This window comes from Triticum aestivum, chromosome 3D (assembly GCF_018294505.1).
Source record: "Triticum aestivum cultivar Chinese Spring chromosome 3D, IWGSC CS RefSeq v2.1, whole genome shotgun sequence".
Classification (NCBI taxonomy): Eukaryota; Viridiplantae; Streptophyta; class Magnoliopsida; order Poales; family Poaceae; genus Triticum; species Triticum aestivum.
The window spans coordinates 473,472,976-473,496,723 of record NC_057802.1 but is presented as its reverse complement, the minus strand read 5'-3'; positions in this window follow the sequence as shown (position 1 = coordinate 473,496,723).

Here is a 23,748-nt window from a genome sequence, read left to right as displayed (position 1 = left end):
GCGCCCTCCTGGCCGCATCCCGCGCCGTGGCCCAGCTTCTTCAAGCCGGCTTCCTCTGCAGATGGGCTAAGGCCCGCTGGGTGAGCCTCCAGTGCCCACGCTCCTATCGAGCCAGCCGGATTCGGCCCATGTGATGTTTTTTTTTCAGGATCTGCGATTTTAGCTATTATCCGAGGAATTACAGATTTACAGAAAAACCCCAAAACTTCATGCATATTATAACTTCACAACCGTGCATCGGATTAAAATGATTTACACATGTAAAATGCTTAAAATTTTGTGTATTTTAATAATATGCCAATTTCACCCATGTTAAAATTGTTTAAAATGCTGTTTGATTAAATTTTGCTCAAATAACATGCTAAATGCTTTAATTCATAACTAAATAACCGTAACTCGGATTTTAATAAATTATATATGTAAATGGGGTAGAAAAATGCATAGATTAACACGGTGCACTTCATTTTGCTGTTTAACAATATTAAAATTTCGTTAATGGCAGAACAGTACCAATCCCAAAATATGGACATGAGGATTTTCCGGAATTGTTGTTGTTTGTTTCCGGCCTCATTTAACTTGCTTAAATAGTTAGTTTTCATATGCCTCACCTCTTCCCATGTTTAATAACATTTAATATTGTTGGGTACATAACCGAGAGAGAACTAAATATTTGATGTGGTGTTTCGTCAATATGCAACTCGTTGCATATTGAGCTCCACTTAATTTGTAGTGTTGTTTGTTGCACTTTCCCATGCCATGCCTCATTAAACCGGACATGCATCATATTTGTTTTTGCATCATGCCATGTGTATGTGGTGGTTGTTTACTATGTTGTTTGTCTCTTTCCGGGTTGCTTCTCTAGTTAGCTTCGGTTTCGTTCCGGAGTTGTGAGGATTTGTTCGACTACGTCCGCTTGTCTTCTTCATGGACTCGTTCTTCTTCCTAGCGGGATCTCAGGCAAGATGACCACCCCTCAAATCACTTCTATCTTTGCTTTGCTAGTTGCTCGTTCTATTGCCATGCTGCGCTACCTACCACTTGCTATATCATGCCTCCCATACTGCCATGTCAGCCCCTAACCTTTTCACCCTTCCTAGCAAACCGTTGTTTGGCTATGTTACCGCTTTTGCTCAGCCCCTCTTATAGCGTTGCTAGTTGCAGGTGAAGTTGAAGATTGCTCCATGTTGGATTTGTTTATGTTGGGATATCACAATATCTCTTATCTTAATTAATGCATCTATATACTTGGTAAAGGGTGGAAGGCTCGGCCTTATGCCTGGTGTTTTGTTCCACTCTTGCCGCCCTAGTTTCCTTCATACCGGTGTTATGTTCCTTGATTTTTGCGTTCCTTACGCGGTTGGGTGATTTATGGGACCCCCTTGACAGTTCGCTTTGAATAAAACTCCTCCAGCAAGGCCCAACCTTGGTTTTACCATTTGCTACCTAAGCCTTTTTCCCTTTGGTTCTGCAGACTCAAGGGTCATCTTTATTTTAAACCCCCGGGCCAGTGCTCCTCTGAGTGTTGGTCCAACCCGTCAGTCGCCGGTGGCCACCAGGGGCAACTCTGGGCTGGCCTACCGGAAGCTTGGACAATCCGGTGTGCCCTGAGAACGAGACATGTGCAGCTCCTATCGGGATTTGTCAGCACATTCGGGCGGCTTTGCTGGTCTTGTTTTACCATTGTCGAAATGTCTTGTAAACCGGGATTCTGAGACTGATTGGGTCTTCCTGGGAGAAGGAATATCCTTCGTTGACCGTGAGATCTTATAATGGGCTAAGTTGGGACACCCCTGCAGGGTATAGACTTTCGAGAGCCGTGCCCGCGGTTATGTGGCAGATGGGAATTTGTTAATGTCCGGTTGTAGAGAACTTGACACTTGACCTTAATTAAAACGCATCAACCGCGTTTGTAGCCGTGATGGTCTCTTCTCGGCGGAGTCCGGGAAGTGAACACGGTTTCTGGGTTATGTTTGACGTAAGTAGGAGTTCAGGATCACTTCTTGATCATTGATAGTTCACGACCGTTCCGTTGCTTCTCTTCTCACTCTCCTTTGCGTATGTTAGCCACCATATATGCTTAGTGCTTGCTGCAGCTCCACCTCATTACACCATCCTTTCCTTTAAGCTTAAATAGTCTTGATCTCGCGGGTGTGAGATTGCTGAGTCCTCGTGACTCACAGATACTTCCAAACAGTTGCAGGTGCCGATGAGACCAGTGCAGGTGACGCAACTGAGCTCAAGTGGGAGCTCGATGAAGATCTTGTTTGTTGTGTTGTTTCTTTTCATATTGATCAGTAGTGGTGCCCAGTTGGGACGATCGGGGATCTAGCAGTTGGGTTGTCTTCTTTTATTTTGGTTCCGTAGTCGGACCTATGTGTGTATCTCTGATGATGTATGATTTATTTATGTATTGTGTGAAGTGGCGATTGTAAGCCAACTCTTTATCCCATTATTGTTCATTACATGGGATTGTGTGAAGATGACCCTTCTTGCGACAAAACCACAATGCGGTTATGCCTCTAAGTCGTGCCTCGACACGTGGGAGATATAGCCGCATCATGGGCGTTACACCTTCGATCGTCGAGATCACCCAACTAGTATCTTCCATGGCAGCTCAGCCGCACTAGTCCTCGACCCAATTATCGACGGGTTTCACCTAACACGAGTCCTGATGGACGGTGTAGCAGCCTCGACCTGCTTTATCAGGACACAGTGCGGAAGATCGGCATTAACCCCTCATGAATCAAACCAACAAAGACTACCTTTAAAGGAGTCATACCAGGCGTAGAGGCCCGCTGTACGGGCTCAATCACGCTGGAGGTGGTCTTCGGTTCTCCAGACAACTTCCGAAGCGAAGAGTTAATCTTTGATATCGTCCCCTTCCGTAGCGGCTACCACGTACTGCTCGGACGAACCGCGTTTGCTAGATTCAACGCAGTGCCACACTATGCTTATCTCAAGCTCAAGATGCCCGGTCCACGCGGCGTCATAACAGGCAATGGCAATACTGAACGCTCCCTCCGAGCAGAGGAGCACACCGCCGCCCTAGCAGCAGAGGTGCAGAGCGGCCTTCTCAAGCAGCACCATAGTACAGCTGCCGAGGCCCTGGACATCATTAAGAGGTTCCGGACTACACTACAACAGGACAGCGCGGCTCGTCAAGAGCTCGATTAGCAATTCGGCCTCCGTCCCAGTCCCGATGAAGTAGTGGCATTCGTACCACGCGTACATAATTACGCACTCAAAATTCCATGGACATCGACGGAGGCACAAGCCAGCCCGGGATCTACAGTTCGGCTCGACCGATCCGGACACACATATAACTTTACTATTTCTCTTTTTCGCAGGTTTCTCTTATGCGGGCCTCTTTTGACGGCCCGATTTATGGTCTTGTCAAAGGACAAACACACCGGATCGACATGGAGCACAGGCGTATAGGGCAGCCTTAGAGGCTAATCCAACGATTACTCTATCTGTTTTCAGGACCCACGCGCAGCTCGCCTTTAGTTGTGGCATGTCAAATAGCCGGTTGCTTATGGCATTACTTTGTACCGATGCGCTTTGACGCATTAATCCAACTATAATGGAAATAGTTCATGGTCCAAGTTCAAGGGCCCCAGATACCATCTCTGTTCTCCTTCTGTTTTCCTTTCAATTACTTATTTCCTAGCAACCGTACACTCTGGTACGTTTCATATTTGCCAGGGGCTCCTCATCGCCCCATAACACGGCAACAAAGTCCGAACACTTCTTATAGAGAAGTTTGGCACTCCGAATTTAGCATTATATGCATTGGCTCCGAATCATGTCTTTGGTCAATAGTTGGGTTGCCCGGCTCCTGTGCTTGCTACCCTACGTTTCGCTAAATCGGCTAGGGTAGTAAAGGGAGAACTACTGCGATTGTGCCCTGGCCTTGACCAGATGAGCGCCTCAGTAGAGAAAGCCGAAAACTGACTATCATGATATGGCGAGAGCCAGTCAGCTGTTCGAGGGTTACAAATCGTTGGAGATTTTTCCCGCATTATGCAAAAGATCGGCACTTCCCGATCAGATGCTGACAGCACTCTGGTTTGAACCAGGGGCTGCGCCCATGCTTTATTACAAAACTCCTATGGCTAAGTGAGGGCGTTTAAGCCGCATAGGCTGATTGCCTTGTTCGTTGCGCTGAACAACTCCTTCAAGGACCATATAATTGGATCAAGATTGTTTAGATTCCATCCCGAACACCTCCGTACTACCTACGTGAGGGCAGAAGCCGACGACTGGCCAACCCTCAGATTACATACAACACGGCCGCACAGGAGGAAACAATTAAAGGCATAACAAAATTACATTACAATACAGGCTTTGTTTTCATAATACAAGGCAAAGGCAACATGAATACATTTATTCAAATACAATGTCCTGCGAACATTGTGCTGCCGCAAGGTGAGACCCCTCCAGGACATCCGCAAAATACCGTTCGGGTGCGCGGTGCTCCTTGCCCTCCGGTGGCCCTCTGGTCACCTCGACGGCGTCCATCTTCGCCCACCACATCTTGCAACGGGCGAAGGCCATGCGCGCAACTTCAATGCAGGCCGAGGGCTTGACGACATCCAGCCGAGGACAGGCGTTCACCATCCGCCTCACGAGTCCGAAGTAGCTTCCTGACATAGCTTCGGCTGGCCATAGACGGATTATCAAATCCTTAATGGCTAGTTCTGCCACCCTATGCAGCTCCACCAGCTGTTTCAGCTGATCGGTGAAAGACACGGGATGCTTTGGCGCGGCATACTGTGACCAGAATAGCTTCTCCGTAGAACCCCCTCCTTCGGCTCGATAGAACTCCGCGGCGCTTGATACACTGCATGGAAAGTCCACAAAAGCCCCTGGGCCTCATTTCATGTGGTCTCCATGCTCTGACGAGCCTTGGCGAGTTCGGCCCCTTGAGCCGACGCATCATGCTCCAAGGCCTCGCATTTTTTTACCGCATCCTGGAGCTCCTGCTGGACTTCCTTGACCCGGGCCTTGAGCTTCTTACGGGCGGCTTGCTGCTAGACAGCCTTCTCCTTGGCCTCGCCCAGGGCCTTCCTCAGGGCCTCGACCTTGGTCGCGGCTCCTGCACATATTATGATACCGCGGTCAATATACAGCGCTTATTCTTTCCGAACACATAGCAAGTCGTCATTCACCTTGCTTCTCCTGGAGCCGAATTTTAACCTCGCTGAGCTCGTTCTCAATTCGCTCCAGCCTCTGCTTCAGTTCAGAGACTTCGGCAGCATGCGAGGTTGCGGCTAATAGTGATGCCTGCTTATGGATACATATTAAGTTAGTCTCCTATAACACAGGATTGATCCTCTGTCCGGTTCTTCTCTCCGAACACCGGACAGTGTCTTAGGGGCTACTGTCTACAGGGGGCTTTTCTCTTTCTACGTCACTTTCCTCGAAACCTGTCAACAGGTTGTTGCAGGCTTCGTTCAGTCCACTCTTGGTGGACTGAACCTTCTCGATCACCGCACTTATAAGGACACGGTGCTCGTCCACAATGGAGGCGCCTCGTAGCGCCTCCATCAGGTTATCCGGCGCCCCTGGATGGACAGGGGCCACTGGTGGAAGCGGTGCACCCCCCTCCTTCAAAGGGGGATGCTCTCCCGACTCCAGAGCCATATGACTCTCCGGAATCGTATTCGGCAGAGGGCCGAACTGGATGCGGCCCTCTTTGCCAGTCTCCATGGGGATCGGCTCCCCCATGTGTCCGGCAGTGGAGGTCTCGCCTTGTGGCGCCTCCCGAACAGCGTCCTGGGCTCCTCCCCGGTTCGGAGCTATCCTCCGAGACAACACTTCGGTCTCGTCCCTGGCCCCGGGGGAATAAGCAGGCGGTGGCGACATGCTCGCCATCTCCGACGGAGCCAACGAACCTCCAGATGAGGATCGCTGGACAAGGTCGCGGGCCGGACTGCAATAGTACAGTTAGCTATGTCAAAATAATGAAGAGAAAGGGCCGGATGTGCGCATGAGCGAGCCATGTCACTTACGCTGCGGCCTGGGGCTTAGTGCAGGGGCATCGTTCTGGACTACTGTCAACGTCCCACGCGGTATTGACCGCTGGGACGCCCTTCCCCTTCTTGGGCGTTTCCGCCTCCAGATGCGCCGAAGCGGCCCTCTTCTTCCTCCTCCTCTCAGGGGGATGGTTGTTTTCCTCTTCCTCCTCCTCTTCCTTGTCATTGTCCTCAGGGACAGAGGAATGAGCTTCGTCGTCTTCGAACATCACGTCCGAAGTGCCCTTGCGACGGGGGCCACTCATGGCCCCCTTGGCCTTCTTCTTGGCCTTCTTCTCCGGCGCCTTATATGGAGCCGGCACCAGCATCTTCGCTAGACGCGGGATGATCGGTTCTTCAGGCAGCAGAGCCGGACACTGGATCCGCTTCACGCTCTCCATCTAGTCCTGAAAAAGCAACAATAAAAGCTCAGGCGTCATCTTTGAAACAAACAAGTGGAGAATGCATTAAAAATGACATACCTCGCTAGCGAGGTGTTTAGCGTCATGCCTGCGATATGAATCTGTAGTCGGCGGTTTCTCGTTGCCCTTAAAGAGCAACCTCCATGCACCTTCATGTGTAGTCTCGAAGAGCCTCACCAGGGTCTGGTGCTTCTTCGGATTGAACTCCCACAGAGGGCGGCTTCGGTGCTGGCACGGAAGGATCCGGCGAACTAGCATCACCTGGATCACATCAACAAGCTTGACATTCTTGGTTACCATGCTTTGAACGCGCGTCTGCAACGCTATCAGCTCGTCAGGTGAACACCAGTCCGGACTCTTCTCGACCCAGGAGGTGAGTCGCATAGGAGCGCTGGAGCGGAATTCGGCAGCTGCGGCCCAGGTGGTGCCGCGAGGTTCTGTGATGTAGAACCACTGCTTCTGCCACTCCTTTACCGTGTCCACAGAAGTACCTTTGGGCCAGGAGACGCGGGATGGCTCCTCCGCACTCCGCGTGCTGGCCATCCACCACCTTCGGCTTCACGTTGAAGACTTTAAGCCACAGCCCAAGTGGGGTTGGATGCGAAGGAAGGCCTTACACACGACGATAAACGCCGAGATGTTGAGGAAGGAATTCGGGGACAAATCATGGAAATCTATTCCGTAATAATACATCAGCCCACGGACGAAAGGGTGGAGTGGAAACCCTAGCCCATGGAAGAAATGGGCGATGAACACTACCCTCTCGATGGGCTTCGCCGTGGGGACGACTTGTCCCTCGGTCGGCAGGCGGTGAGTGATCTCCTTTGCCAAATATCCGGCCGCCCGAAGCTCAGTAATGTCCTCCTCCTTGACGGAGGAGACCATCCACTTGCCCTGACCTCTGGATCCGGACACGGTCGCTTGAGTGGAAACGAGATGAGAACTTGGGCGCTGGAGCTCGAGATTGGAAAGGCGGAGATAGAGAGAGGGCGTGAGAGAGGAAGAGGGAATCCTTATCCCCTTATAAAGGCAGCGAATATTAAAGGCCTCCTCAGTCGCCTTAAGATTCGCCTATTCCCAAGGGTTGTATAAATGACACGGTTGGGTTACCCATGTCCGCATTGATGAGAATCCCGTGAAAAGGGGACATGATCTCTGCTTTGACAAGACATGCCAATGGCAACCGCGTCTCGGGACGTGGGGCGTCGAACATGAAAGCGGTTTGGAATTATGGCCAGTTAGATATAATGTCGTGCTGCGAAAAGTTGTCAGCGGATAGAACTCATGTAAAAATATATTCTCTCTACGGTTGTGTATGGTGTGTGTGACAGGTCCGGATTCTATCATCGCATCCGAAGACCATCTTGGAGTTCGGAAGGGGGAACTTGCCTTGCAATGCCGAAGACAATCTGCGCGCCGGACTCCTCTTCATTGAAGCCAGGTTTAGGGGCTACTGAGGGAGTCCTGGACTAAGGGGTCCTCGGGCGTCCGGCCTGTTATCCATGGGCCGGACTGATGGGCTGTGAAGACATGAAGGCCGAAGACTGTACCCGTGTCCGGATTGGACTCTCCTTGGCGTGGAAGGCAAGCTTGGCAACCGATTATGAAGATTCCTTCTTATGTAACCGACCCTATGTAAACCCTAGATCCCCCCGGTGCCTATATAAACCAGAGTGGGTAGTCCCGAAAGGATATACTCATTACCATAGTCATACAGGCTAGACTTTTAGGGTTTAGCCATTACAATCTCGTGGTAGATCAACTCTTGTAATACTCATATTCATCAAGATCAATCAAGCAGGAAGTAGGGTATTACCTCCAATGAGAGGGCCCGAACCCGGGTAAACATCGTGTCCCCCGTCTCCTGTTACCATTGATCCTAGACACACAGTTCGGGACCCCCTACCCGAGATCCGTCGGTTTTGACACCGACAAGGAGCGAGACCTGGCGGTGGCTCGTTCGGCGATATACCAACAAGATCTTTGTCGCTACCATAGCCGCCGGGTTAATACTCAGACCTTTCAAGAAGGCGACTTGGTGCTCCGGCTCATCCAAGATCAAACAGATATGCACAAGTTATCCCCGCCTTGGGAAGGACCTTTTGTGGTAAGCAAGAACCTGAACAACGGGTCATACTACCTCATTGATATTCGAGACAACAAGGTCTCACGCACATTAGAGGAGGAGACCCACCGGCCGTGGAACATTGCTCATATTTAGCCATATTACACTTGAAGCCACCGGCTCTTGTGTTGTACATACTTTCTCCATTGTACTCCCTCTGTCCCAAAATATAAGAACGTTTTTAACACTACACTAGTGTCAAAAACGCTCTTATATTATGGGACGGAGGGAGAATATATTATGATCATTATAATAAAGCCGGCATCCCTGATAATTCAGGGCCTCTGTCGTTTCACTTCTACGAATCTGAGCCTTTATTATTTGGTCATAAGGTCATTTGGGGGCGACATGCTCAATGAGAAGAGCCTTGATTACCCTCTTGGTCCGGCTTACATGTCATCTCATTGGTCATTTGGGGGCGAACTGCTCAATGAGCAAAGCCTTGATTACCCTCTTGATCCGGCTTACATGTCGCCTCATTGGTCAGTTGGGGCGACTTGCTCAATGTGTAGAGCCTTGATTACCCTCTTGACCCGGCTTACATGCCGTCTCATTGGTCATTTGGTGGCGACCTGCTCAATGAGCAGAGCCTTGATTACCCTCTTGATCCGGCTTACATGCCGCCTCATTGGTCATTTGGGGGCGACCTGCTCAATGAGCAGAGCCTTGATTACCCTCTTGATCCGGCTTACATGTCGTCTCATTGGTCATTTGGGGCGACCTGCTCAATGAGAAAGCCTTGATTATCCTCTTGATCCGGTTCACATGCCGTCTCATTGGTCATTTGGGGGCGACCTCCTCAATGAGCCGAGCCTTGATTACCCTCTTGATCCGGCTTACATGCTGTCTTATTGGTCACTTGGGGGCTTCCTGCTCAATGAGCATAGCTTTGCTTACCCTCTTGATCGGCCTACATGCCAGATGTAAAAACCAAATTTCGGGTTAACCGGCCTGTATGTCGTTGTTACTCCGCCCAGGTAATCCTGGAATGACCCGCCGTATTCTTGACAGTCAATCTTTTAAATAAGACCTTGAACTCATTAAAGTTAAACAGCGGTTTGTCATGTGAGGGCCGGCTTACAGGTGTGCTAGAAATAACTTGGTGGCTGTGCGGCCCATGAAAGCACTTGCGTTTTAGGCTTAGCGGCCTATGAAAGCCTTGTTTTTCCGGATTTCTGTTTTTTTGAGAATTTTTGGGTTCATATCCTTCTTCCATATGAATATATAATTTTCACAATTTAGGCCATGTAGACTTGATTTTACGACTCCAAATTGAGCATATTGGGTTAACAACCCGCCCTGATAGCGGATCATAAGCCGCCAGGAAATTTGCCTCGAGCAATCAACATCATGATGATTCATGCCTATGACTTCTTGTTATGAAAGAGGGTTGTTATGATCTACAGGTATGTTCTTTCCATAATGATATAAGCATTCAGGGTTTTGGTAAACCGCCCTGGCTTTTTTGACTTTGTCATTAGCATATTTTCGGCTTATATAGCCTTTAGTCTTCCTATCAAAAATTATGTTGTCAGGGTTGTTCAAAGATATTTGTGACCCGCCTTGGCTTAAACCGCCAGGGCACATGTTATTTACTTGTGTGCAGGGAGTATAATAATATTCAGTATGACCCACATGATTGATAATATTATACACATAAGTGGTGGATCATAAAGATAAGATCGACGGTTTAAGCATCCAAGAATATAAACATGCACGATGGCATGTGAGATCATTGTTTCTGCGTCTATCCTATTACAAGGCCAGTGGGCCTGCAAGGTGCGACCACGTGTTTTTCAGCACATTAAAAATAAGACCATGATGGAGAACCGCCCCTTGGATCAGTTGTCTTGGCCTTGGCGGGTTGAAGACTCCGGGTTACCCTGCGCCAGTTCTTCTTCTTCGTATATCGGCTGGAAGACAGGTGATGTCCAATTGATGCCAGTTAAGGCTTTGAACACAGCTTCATCATCTATAAGTGTGGACGGATCTACTTCAAGAGCAAAAGTATGCTTACGTGTTGGAGGAATAAGGTCCATTACTTCATAAGCTGGCACCTTCACTTTTGCATTTTCAACGGTATAAGCCGCCTGATATCTGGATAGATCAGTTTCTTCAGCCAATTTGCTTGCCAAGGGGCGCATCTCCCTTACACATTTGGCAAATTCCTCTGCATCAAAGGGAGACCCGTCTTCTTTATAGCTTGGACAGCCAGTGGCCATCTCCTCCGGGTGTAGTTCTGCTTGCCACGCTTTGGCCCGACTCAGGGTGGTGATGGCACCAGCCCTAGCAGATGATCGTTTTATCTCCTCCGCTCTTTGGGGTATAACGGACAGCTTGTCCAATACCTCCCTGATAAGGGTAGGTGGTTGTTTGGTGTGGGAGATGGCGGCTATGGTTTGTTGAGTGCCTATGTACAGTTGCTCTACCAAAGTATAAACCGCCTTCAGCTTCACCAGCATATCTTGGCCAAGTTTGGCACTCCTGGGGCCTGTTAAATGAGTGCACAGCTAAGTTGCCAGGCGGTTAAAAATTAAAAATTTGGAAATGATTAAAGCACCACAGGTTGCTTAGCAAAACTAGCAGCTGTCATGTGAGAGATATGGCGTTTTAAGCTGGCTAGTTCTGCAGTGGTCTCTTTCAAAGAAGACTCGGCAGTTTCCGCTCTTTGCACTAAGGCGGCTTTCTCCTCTTCCCGGGTGTTTCTTTCCGTGGAAAATCTAGTTCTGATTTTCTCGTTCTCTTCCAGGCTGAATTTGAATTTGGAGTCAGCTTTGAGTGTCTTAGCTTCTTGATGCTCAAGCCGGGCCTTTAAATTGACTACTTGAGATTCAGTTTGAGTCAAGGCGTCCTGCAAGTAAGATTTGAGCAATCATAAACAAATCGATCAGGATACAATATACGTACAAGTCTCAAGCACGTTGCAAGCACCGAACTTGACAGTTGGGGGCTAATGTATGCGGAAGTTATTTTCTGCAATATGGACCGGCTCATCTTTGTCAAGATAAACCGGCCCATGAGGGCTACGGTATGAAGTTATTCTTTTAAACTGAACCGGCTCGTCTTTGTCAAGATAAACCGGTCCATGAGGGCTACGGCATGAGAGTATTATCTCCAAGGTAATGAAAATAAACTGGCTCATCTTTGTCAAGATAAGCCGGTGCAGGAGGGCTATGACTTCAAATCTGAAGTGATATATATGCACAAGTCTTAAACCTACTCAAGTGTATCTTTTCCTACGGATAAGACTTGGGGGCTGGATGACTATATATGCAAGATAAATAGATGTTCATACCTCATATTTCTGTCGCATCTTCTTGACTATATCCACCTCAAGATCACGACCAGCATGCAGTTGACTAAGATAACCAAAGTATAATTCACTGACGCCCGAGTGTGAGTAATTTGCAATATTAAACTTGGACTTGCTTTTTTCAACCAATTCTTCTTTGGCAGAGTGCCTGGCCAGAATGGTGGGGTTCCCAGGTTTAGTATAACCAGTGCCAGTAAGAATGACGTCCTCATCGGTTTGTTGCAAAGGAGTCTCTTCAACAAGCTTGGTGGGGCTTGGCGGGTCAACACCCATTGGATCCATTGTAACATTGAGAGTCTCTGGTGGCGGGTCATCAGCAGTAGCGTCAGGAGTTTGATATGGTTTGTTCAGAGGCCTTGGGGTCTTCGGCCTGTTTGTTCATCTTCAATTTTTTGCTGGGTTTGGCTATACCACTGAAGGGAAGACGTATAAAGATGTTAATATATCAATTTATAAGGTGTTAAAAAAACAAAGAGGTCAAATGTTCTAACCCAGGGGCTACTTTGAAAAGAGGAAACTGAGTCCCCGATGAGTCGCCGGAGGAAGAATGAGAGGTTCCCTGATAATTTGGATCGGAAGGATTAAGCGGTTGACGTATAAGACCCGCCTTTGGAAAAGAGAAGTTTGAGTTCTGAGGCACCTCTGCTCGGTGTTGCGAGGGACTAGAGTGTTGGGTAAGCCGGCGTGAAGCTCTCCCCCTCCATTGTTCTGGGTTGTACACCGAGCTTCATGCTGTGGTTTCTTCAAAATAAAGTTTGGATCCAAGTAAGCTAAAGCGTGAGTAAACCTTACTTTCCGGGTCACGTGCCGAACTTTCTATCTTGGCAAAGGCTCTGAGTCGAAGGAAATAGTAGTTACCTCTACAGCATCTGCCTAGCTGGTCTTCGCGTCATCCTGGGAAGGGTCAGTGTCAATAAGATGTACAAAAAAGGAGCCAAGGGAATCAAGTTCTACCTCCGATTCATCATCATTCAGTGCAAATAGTTATGTTGTGTTTGTTTTCTTTTTGGCGGGTTTCTTGGAAGCTTTGGTCTTGTCTCTGGCCTTTTTGGCCAGATCGTCTTGCAACTCCTTGTTCCAGAAAGGATCATTGTCCTAAGGAAAGCAAGTGATAATGAGAAGGCAATGCATGAGAAAGATGAACAAAATAAGAATAACTAGAAATACTTACGTCTGGAGGCGGGTTAAGAGCACAGAAGGGATTGAGCCCCGTCTTGCTATAGTTCGCAAGAGTTTCCCCAAGTAAGGACTTGGTCATTTCATTAAGGTCCTATTCTTCGAGATTTGTTGAATTAAACCGCAGAGAATCCTTTACATCTCCTGTGTATGAGCACATTAACCCGGAATGGCGGCTTAAGGGCATGGTCCTCCAGGCCACCCAGCATCGGACCAAATCAATGCCAGTTAAGCCGTTGGCCACCAAAGCTCTTATCTTGCTAAAGGTGGGTCCATACTTGGCCCGTTTGGCAGAGCTAATCTGATCTGGAAGGGGATGTCTTAAGTTAAGCCGGCAAGCATGATAACCCGGCAGAGGGTTCTCACCAGCCGGAGAGGTGTCTTGGCAATAGAACCAAGTTTGGTTCCAATCCTTGGGGTGACTAGGAAGTGCAGCTATGGAAAATACGACATCTTTCCGCCTTTGGATGGAAATTCTACCAAATTCGAGGCTGAGCCCATCTGTCATCTCTGTTTGGCGGTTCAGATAATAAAAGTCCCTAAAAAGGTCAACACTGGGTTCCTCTTGAAGATAGACTTCACAAAAAACTTGGAAATTGCAAATATTGGAGACTGAGTTGGGCCCGATATCTTGAGGATGAAGTTGGTAGAAGTTCAGAACGTCGCGGAAATTTTTGAGCCGGGAGGTGAGAAGCCCCGGAGCATATGATCGGCAAAGACAATAACTTCTCCTTCTTTTGGTTGGGGCGGAACCTCAATTCCCGGAACCCGCCAGTGGATGACATCTTTGGGTGATAAAACGCCCATGTCAACATACTCTTGGAGAGTTTGTTCCGTGATAATGGAAGTAACCCAGTTGTAAGTGGTGACGGTCTTAGTCATTTTGGTCAGGTGAAAGCCTAAAAGGAAATCATGGCGGGTCAAGTTTGTGAAGATAAGCCGTTCAATGAATAAAAGAAAATTAGCTTCTTATGCAAAAAATTCATATGCAAGGATTAAAGACAGTAAAGAGAATGGCATGATTAAGCCGGCAAAATATAGTTAAGTGATAGACATTGGACAGGTACTGGTGGTTTAACATTTTCAGGCAAGCCGGCTGATGATTGGCGAGTTACAATAAATCGTATTGGCCGCCCATATAACAGTGATACACAGGTATATACAGATCTACATCTGGGCAAGAATTTGCTAAGGACTATGTCGTGGAATTGTCACGGCAGATGTCCTAGTGTGAGGACTTAGTAATGAAGCCAACGCATCTATGCGATAGCTTGAGAGGGGTTGATCGGAATCGAGAGACGCAACACAAGACAAGGGTTTAGACAGTTTCGGGCCCTGGGAAACATCATCCGGTAACAACCCTACATGCTGTTTGTGGCTAGGTCTCATTATGCTCATGAGGAAGACGTCGCATAACTGGCTCTCCTCCAGTTGTGTCTAGCCTATGATTATTCAACTCTCCCTCTTGGGGTGCCCTGCCCCTCCTTATATAAGTTGAAGGGGCGGGTACATGTAGAGTCCAACTCAGATTGGGACTTAACCTATTCTGACTTCTCATCACGGGCTTCTCTCCATGGGCTTCTTAACGTCTTGGGCTTCTTAACGTCTCGGGTTTATTAACCCCAGGTGACTCTATTACAATCTGACTTACCATATGACTTACCATCTAGCTTACCATCTGCCGGCTTACCATCTAGCTTAACATCTGTCGGCTTACCATCTGGCTTAACATCTGCCGGCTTACCATCTGGCTTAACATCTGCCGGTTTACTAATGAAACACCAAGTCCTAGCCGGGTCATATCTCCGTCCTGGTCATACCGCGGGGTATATCCCCGACATTAGCCCCTAGTTTAATTTGGATTTATCCATGTTAAACTGATCCTGTAAACAAAACACAAGAAATTTTTTGACAGATTGTGCTCCGGGTTAAGAATTCTTGTAAACCGGCACCTGATCATCCTTAATTCCTTGTCATTTCCTTCTTCTAGAAAATTTGGGTAAATAGGTCATCTTCATAATCAATTTGCTGACGTTGGTTTCTCATAGAGAAAAATTGTGAAGAATAATTCATTTGATTCAGCTCCCAATGCTTAAAAAATATTGGTCTTGAAATATTCATCTGATTTTCAGTCGGCTTGAAGATGCAGATCTTGCCAAATTATGATTACCAAAATTGCCGGCATAATTGTTGCCGGCGTCGGGTCATGATTGTTGCAGACACTGGGTCAATTTGGTTTACTCAAAACTGAGAATTTTGAAGATATTTCTCCCTTATATCCATATTACCTGTAGCCCCCGAGTCTTGAGAAAAACAAAGTGATGACTTAAGACTTGCTTCAATATAAATACTACCACTTTGAAAAAATCCAGGTTGTTCATCTCAGTCACTAGTCAAAACTGAATATTCCACATATGTATCCCCCAAGTGTCAGGTTGTCATGCTTGCAGCAACCTGGGACTTGTAATTGCCTTATGCTCATAAAAACTTCAACCAGTGTAGCCCCCAAGGGCCGGGTCATTATGCAATAATGAGCAGGGAGTTAGTAGATATGATCATGTAGACTTGAACAGCAACGTGTAGCCCCCAAGGGCCGGCTCAGAAAGACAATACTGAGCTGGGACTTTATATATATACTTCATTGAAAATAACATCATATGATGTAACCCCCACCATGGGGCTTGAACCCATGTCCACAAGGTTAAGAGTCTTGTGCTCTACCAACTGAGCAATGGACCCTTTAATATAATGGATTAAGGCTTGTGTACTTTGAATTTTTGACAGGAGCAATTGGTAGCCCCCAAGGGCCGGCTCATTACGACGTGATGAGTCGGGTCTTCAATAAGGCAAAAATGACCTTGCATTAGCACCCAAGTGTCATGGTGCATGCTTGCAGCGACATGGGACTTCCATACATGGTATAATCATGATTTGAATAATGTAGCCCCCAAGTGTTTGGTCGTATGCCTTCAGCGACTTAGGACTATTCCTTCCATTGTAGAATAAATCATATCCATTGATAAAGAGATAATAGCCACTGCGCAGAAGCAATTTTGAAAACCTCAATCATAATACTGGTTATTGATAAACATAATAAAAATCCAGCCGTGTTGGCTATTCAAGGTTTGAATAATATAATACGGCTTGAAAAACCGGTGCCTGCAATATAAACCAGTATATCTATGCATATATGATGCATGCTATGATGATGTAATGATGATGCAATGTATGATGCAATATATGATGATGTCTGTGCATGATAATAGAATACTTCAATGAAACTAGCATGATAGCCACTGGATTATCCTCGCTTTCTGTAAGACGGCTTTCACATGACCCAATCGATGTTGGAACCTGGATAAGTTCATACATGACTTGTCGAGAGTACACGAGGTTGGAGTAGCATCAAACAAACATGCAGGTTTAACCAAGTTTCAATGAAGGGATCTTAGTAGCCTGGCTTCATCCTCGCTATCTGTAAGTCGTGCCCTCACATGAAAATCCAGCGTTTTAACCTTGACGAGTTCAGATATGACCGTTAAGAGTTCGGTGGGTCAATAAAGATTACCTGACGGAGAAGCAGCTGACCTATAGGCAGGATGACCCGAAAGGGTTACGTCCTCTTTGGTGCATACACTTATGTTTGGACAAGATAACCCCGTCAAGAGGGTAGTAACGCTATGTTCTCTTTGGTGAATACACCTATGTTTGAACAGGAAGCCCCCAAGTGACTGGTGGCATTGAGCCGATCAAGAGGGATATTCGCAGCTATGCTCAATGAGTAGCAAATTCTCTTTGGCAACCTTTAATTTTTCCTGAGAACTCGAACTTTGCAAGAGATAATTCTTCTTGAGCTAGAATTTTAAACCGGATATTGAGAGCTTCAGAGCTTTGTGGGAGACAGATTTCCCTTGAACCGGATTTTGAACCGGAATCCTTCTTTTTAAGCCGGAAATTTTCTGACAGCCTTTAAATTTTCACCAATATGGCGGTAGCCTCCGGGACCGGGTTATCTTCCCTCCAATGACCCGGGGTCTTGAATCTCACAATGTTTGCTAATTCATGTCATCGTAGCCCCCGAGTCTTAAGACTACTCGAGGAGTTGGCTTGAGACTCTCCATGTTTGACCATGATACGACCAGTGGATTGCTGGAATATGTTAAATCTCAGTGGGTTATAATTGGCCCTATCCGTTGACTTGCCCGGTGTAGGCAAGGGCCAGAGCTTGATGGCCTCTTTTGTAATGATGAATTGTTCTGCATAAGAAATTGCACAAACGAGAGTAATTGTTCTCGAAGAAAATAAAAATGTATCAATAATAATTGATTGGACAGCTTTCACCTGATTTGTGTGGACAGAAAATGAGTCGTATATAGCATCCATAGATCACCTCCAGTAATTTCAACTGTGATTTAGCCACTCTCTCATGCCTGCGGTGGAGGTGGCGGCTTAAAGCGTGGAACCAGGTGGCTCCAAAAGATCCTCCGGATGATATTTTTTAGCGGAGACAGAAACAGGGCGGCTCTGCCTCTTGTGTTGAGGCGGGCGGTGGCTCACAGGCAAAAAGCGGTGGTTCGCACATGACGGCTCAGTAGCAGTACCTCGAGACAAAACTCCGCCGCCATGCGCGAAGTGATCCAGCGGCAAAGGTGCGCGGAGGCCAAGTCGGAGACGACGAGTTATAGCGGCGGGGGCCCAGCCGCGGCGACTCAGGCAAGCCGTAACAGGGGCCCTGGCTGCAGAAGCGAAGACGGGCCACTGGCGGCACACGGTCGAAGGAGACGGGCCAGTGAAGGCCATGGAGGCAGCGCGGGGTGATAGAGCTTCACGGGCACGTGGTTGTATAGGAGCACGCAGAGGAACGGGCCCGCAGCTGTGAAAACTGAGGTGGCCGGCGGCATGATGGAATCCGGCAGGGCAAGCCGGCTTAACCACGGTGGCTGGCCCAGTTCTTTTGGAGAGGTGAGGCAACAACGACTCAGCGTACGTGAGATCACGGTCATGGAGGCGACTCGGGGCATCGACTGAGAAGGCGGCTCGTCGAGGCATGTACCGTGGAGGCGGTTTGGTATGAACCATGCGGAGGCTCATCGGCGACGGCGACTTAGGGGAGGCGAGGCGACTTGGTGATGGCAAGTTGATACGGCAGCTGAACGTCGGCAGAGGCGAGTCTCTGGCAGCGAGGCGACTCAGATCGATTTGGCCACGGCGGTTTGAAGCATCCAATCCGGGTCGTCGTTTAGTTTGAGGCTCCAAGCTGTTATATTCTCTGCGAGTAGCAGTCAGCCAGGTCTCTCTCAACAACCGGGTCATCTAATTGATGTTTCCTTTGTTGACTGTAGCATTGAACAATTGTCTCCAGATTCGATGGATCGCTGGGTCACGTTCATCCAAGCATAACCCTAATTTCTCTTGACCTGAAAGCTCAAAGATCACAAATCCAAACCGATGAATTTAAAGCTGACGTAGATCCTTCCAAGTCGGCTCCTCTTCATTGAAAAATTACCAACTTCTCGATCCCTGTGAGAGATCCCTCCAAGAACTCAACACTACCGTGCGCAGGCCCCACGGTGGGCGCCAACTGTCGTGGAATTGTCACGGCAGATGTCATAGTGTGAGGACTTAGTCATGAGGCCAACGCATCTATGTGATAGCCTGAGAGGGGTTGATCGGAATTGAGAGACGCAAAACAAGACAGGAGTTTAGACAGCTTTGGGCCCCGGGAAACATCATCTGGTAACAACCCTACATGCTGTTTGTGGCTAGGTCTCATTATGCTCATGAGGGAGACGCCGCATAATTGGCTCTCCTCCAGTTGTGTCTAGCCTAGAGATTATTCAACTCTCCCTCTCAGGGTGCCCTTCCCCTCGTTATATGAGTTGAAGGGGCGGGTTACGTGTAGAGTCCAACTCGGATTGGGACTTAAACTATTATGACTTCTCATCACGGGCTTCTCTCCATGGGCTTCTTAACGTCTTGGGCTTCTTAACGTCTCGGGTTTATTAACCCTAGGCGACTCTGTTACAATCTGACTTACCATCTGGCTTACCATCTGCCGGCTCACCATCTGGCATAACATCTGCCGGCTTACCATCTGGCTTAACATCTGCCGGCTTACCATCTGGCTTAACATCTGCCGGCTTACCATCTGGCTTAACATCTGCCGGCTTACCAATGAAACACCAAGTCCTTGCCGGGTCATATCTCCGGTCGGGTCATATCGCGGGGTATATCCCCGACAGACTAGGCAAACCAGTTTCGCAAATTCTGCTTATAATTTTGGATCTACAGCAGCTCGAAAATATGTGGGAAATATTAAACCTAATACAGAGGATGAGCTACTGCATTGAGATTGAATCTGAACTAAGGAGAATGTATCTGTGATTGGAAACGGATGCTAGAAACCGCTACCGTGCAGCTTCCATACTATTTCTTCGATCAAAGTAAGCCTTGGTGAAGAAACTACGACGAACACTAATGAATGCAGACGAATAGAGGAAACCCTAATGCAGATTGAAGCAAGGAAAGGGGAGTACCTGGGGATGCGGATGAACAACGGAGGGGCGTCGTCGTTTTCTGGTCGAGGTCAGGTCGATGCAGCGGCCAAGGTTGATGCGGTCGACGGGGGTGGCGGAGCTCCAAACATGTCGGTCGGCGTGAGGAAGACGAAGGAGAAGAGGCATAGGCAGAGGTAAAAAGTGAAAGGAGGGCCCCTGTCCCTATTTATAAGTGGGTGATGAGATGGCAAGTGTGGAAATCGAGGAGGCAAAATGATTATGTTAGCTATATGGACGCCTCGATTCCCGGGAAGCTAATTAAGATAAGGATCCGTTGAAGATGTTCTGGGTCTTGTGCGGAGATTAATGCACATGACATCATGGCGGGTTATAATATTTCTGTCTGCATGATGTCATGGCAGATTACGATGATCTACACAAGATGTTAACACTGGAGTGTCGGCCGAGTTAAAGAGTGAAGATTGATATGAACAAGTTCAAATCAACCTGGGCCTAATGTTGGGCATATAACCCTGAGGTATGACCCGCCCAGGAGGGCCCGGGTTATACAGTTGGCGTCTTATTGTGAAGAAGGCCCAAGAGGTCCAAGATCTGAAGATCTCGGTTCATATAGCAGAGCTTATTGGAGGCCCAAGACCCGAAGTTAGTTCAAGACCCGAAGGTGTGAGTTGTTCAAGGTTTACTTGTTCTATAAGGCAAGTTTGGTTAGAAACCAAGCCGGTCACGTTGTGTGAGCCGGCCGGGACTTTGTAAGCTGTCGGGCATCAACCTGTATATAAAGGTGAGACCCGGCGGCGGGTTAACTCAAGAAACAACCAATCGAGAACTAGGTCAAGCGTATTCACTCCCTTGTAATTGAAACTCAAGCAATACAACTAGAAGCAGGAGTAGGATTTTACCTCTACGAATAGGGGTTGAACCTGGGTAAACTCCTTGTGTCATTTGTCCCGTTCAACCCCTTCAAGCTAACCTCGTTGCGATGGCTCCACACGTAAGTCCTTTCACTAGGGCATCTGCCGTGACAAATCCACGACAGCGGCAACGGCGTCATGTTCATCGGAAGCTAACCGACTGGGTCAGAACGGAGAAACTGCGTCATGTTCATGCGGAGGCAACGGAATGCGTCGTGTTCATCGGGAGGCAGCGGAATACGTCGTGTTCATCAGGAATCAACTGTCTTGGAAGGAACAGCCAAAACGAGGTCTGGCGTACCGCAGAACGGAGGAAACGGGCCTTCTATTCGACCGCGTACGGTCGAAACGGGGTCATGTTCATCGGGAAGGGTCTGGCGTACCGCAAAACGGAGGAAACTGACTTGTGTTCGACCGCGTACGGTCGAACCGGGGTCCTGTTCATCAGGAAGGGTCTGGTGTACCGCAAAACGGAGGAAACGGACTTGTGTTGGAGCGCCTACGATCGAAACAGGGTCCTGTTCATCCACGGGCTACTGCCTCACTCCAGCCTCCACCTCCTACTGTTCATCCACCGACGACTTCCTCCACCTGCTACTGTTCATCCACCATCGACTTCCTCCAGCCTCCACCTGCTACTGTTCATCCACCATCGACTTCCTCCAGCCTCCACCAACATTTGTTCATCCACGGGGTCCTGTTCATCCAGCCTCCACCGGCTACTGTTCAACCAGCCCTCCACGGGGTCCTGTTCATCAACCCTCCACCGGCTACTGTTCATGGAGCCTCCACGGGGGTCCTGTTCATCCACCCTCCACCGGCCTCCTCGATCGGGGTCCTATTCATCTAGCAGCAACGGCCTACTACTACCACGGGGTCATGTTCATCCAACCCCCACCAGTAACTGTTCATCCAACCCCAACCACATACGTCTCGACTCATTCAACCAACCCCCACGTTCACCGTTCATCAAGAGCAGCAAGTTCGATCGGCTTCAGTTAGCAGCAGTAGCGAAGGAATCCCTCAATCGGGTTCAGTTAACAGCAAGGGATCGGTCGGGGTTCAGTAACGTAGCTAGTGCAATCGCTCGGGTTCAGTTAGAGCCTAACGCCCTGCTCGGGTTCAGTTAGAGTGCAACGCCTCACACACACGCGAGTACGTGTACAAGAGAAACACGCAAACCTCTCCGTGCATCGCTCGGGCTCGACCACCCACCGTAACCGGGAACTCCCCGATATTTTCCTCGCCCTCGCTTCTACCACGATTTTTTCCGTCATGGACGGCCCAAAGAATGTCATGCAGGTGCGTCTCCGGCCCGCCCAGGATGAAAAGCCCATTTTCTGTCATGATTTTTTGTCATAGAAGTAGGAGCCCACCACATCTATGATGATACCGGGTTTTGTCACAATTATCGTCATAGAAGTGTCATAAGCATGACAAGAAAAAAATTCGTTCGGCCCAAAATGTCAGGGATGTGTCTTTTTTTGTAGTGGTTCCAGCATCCCTGTGATCAAATCACCCTGTGTCTAGCCAGACGATGATGGATACCATAACACTGAGAGGGCCCAGAGATATCTCTCCATCATCGGAGGAGCAAATCCCAATCTTGAGCTATCAAGTTACTTGACATACTTTCCCATGAACCCGTAAGCCGTCGTAATAGCCATCCAGTTATGGATGATGTTTAACAAACCCCAAAGTTCATGAATTGAGCATGAAGAAACTCGATACTCTCATGGTTCGAGGAATCATGCAAACGTTAACCATCTCTGTGTTATTAACCATTAACTTGTGACGAATGTATCTCATTACTCATAGCATAACATCAATTCGGGTCGATTCAACACAAATGTTCTTCCTGTTGGGGAACGTAGCAGAAGTTCAAAATTTTCTACGCATCACCAAGATCAATCTATGGAGTAATCCAGCAACGAGGGGAAGGGGAGTGCATCTACATACCCTTGTAGATCGTGAGCGGAAGCGTTCAAGAGAACGGGGTTGATGGAGTCGTACTCGTCGTGATCCAAATCACCGATGATCCTAGCGCCAAACGGACGGCACCTCCGCGTTCAACACACGTACGGAGCAGCGACGTCTCCTCCTTCTTGATCCAGCAAGGGGGGAGGAGAGGTTGATGGAGATCCAGCAGCACGACGGCGTGGTGGTGGAAGTAGCGGGGATCCCGGTAGGGCTTCGCCAAGCACTAACGGGAGGGAGAGGTGTCACGGGAGGGAGAGGGAGGCGCCAGGGGCTAGGATATTGCTGCCCTCCCTCCCCCACTATATATAGGGCCAAGGGAGAGGGGGGGCGCAGCCTTGGCCCTTCCTCGAAGGAAGGGTGCGGCCAGGGAGGAGTCCTTCCTCCCCAAGGCACCTCGGAGGTGCCTTCCCCCTTTAGGACTCTCCGTTTTTCTTATCTCTTGCCGCATGGGCCTCTTGGGGCTGGTGCCCTTGGCCCATATAGGCCAAGGCGCACCCCCTACAGCCCATGTGGCCCCCCGGGGCTGGTGGACCCCCTTGGTGGACCCCCGGACCCCTTTCGGCACTCCCGGTACAATACCGATAAAGTGCGAAACTTTTCCGGCGACCAAAACAAGACTTCCCATATATAAATCTTTACCTCCGGACCATTCCGGAACTGCTCGTGACGTCCGGGATCTCATCCGGGACTCCGAACAACTTTCGGGTTACCGCATACTAATATCTCTACAACCCTAGCGTCACCGAACCTTAAGTGTGTAGACCCTACGGGTTCGGGAGACACGCAGACATGACCGAGACGACTCTCCGGTCAATAACCAACAGCGGGATCTGGATACCCATGTTGGCTCCCACATGCTCCTCGATGATCTCATCGGATGAACCACGATGTTGAGGATTCAATCAATCCCGTATACAATTCCCTTTGTCTATCGGTATGTTACTTGCCCGAGATTCGATCGTCGGTATCCCGATACCTTGTTCAATCTCGTTACCGGCAAGTCTCTTTACTCGTTCCATAACTCACATCATCCCGTGATCAACTCCTTGGTCACATTGTGCACATTATGATGATGTCCTACCGAGTGGGCCCAGAGATACCTCTCCGTTTACACGGAGTGACAAATCCCAGTCTCGATTCGTGCCAACCCAACAGACACTTTCGGAGATACCTGTAGTGCACCTTTATAGCCACCCAGTTACGTTGTGACGTCTGGTACACCCAAAGCATTCCTACGGTATCCGGGAGTTGCACAATCTCATGGTCTAAGGAAATGATACTTGACA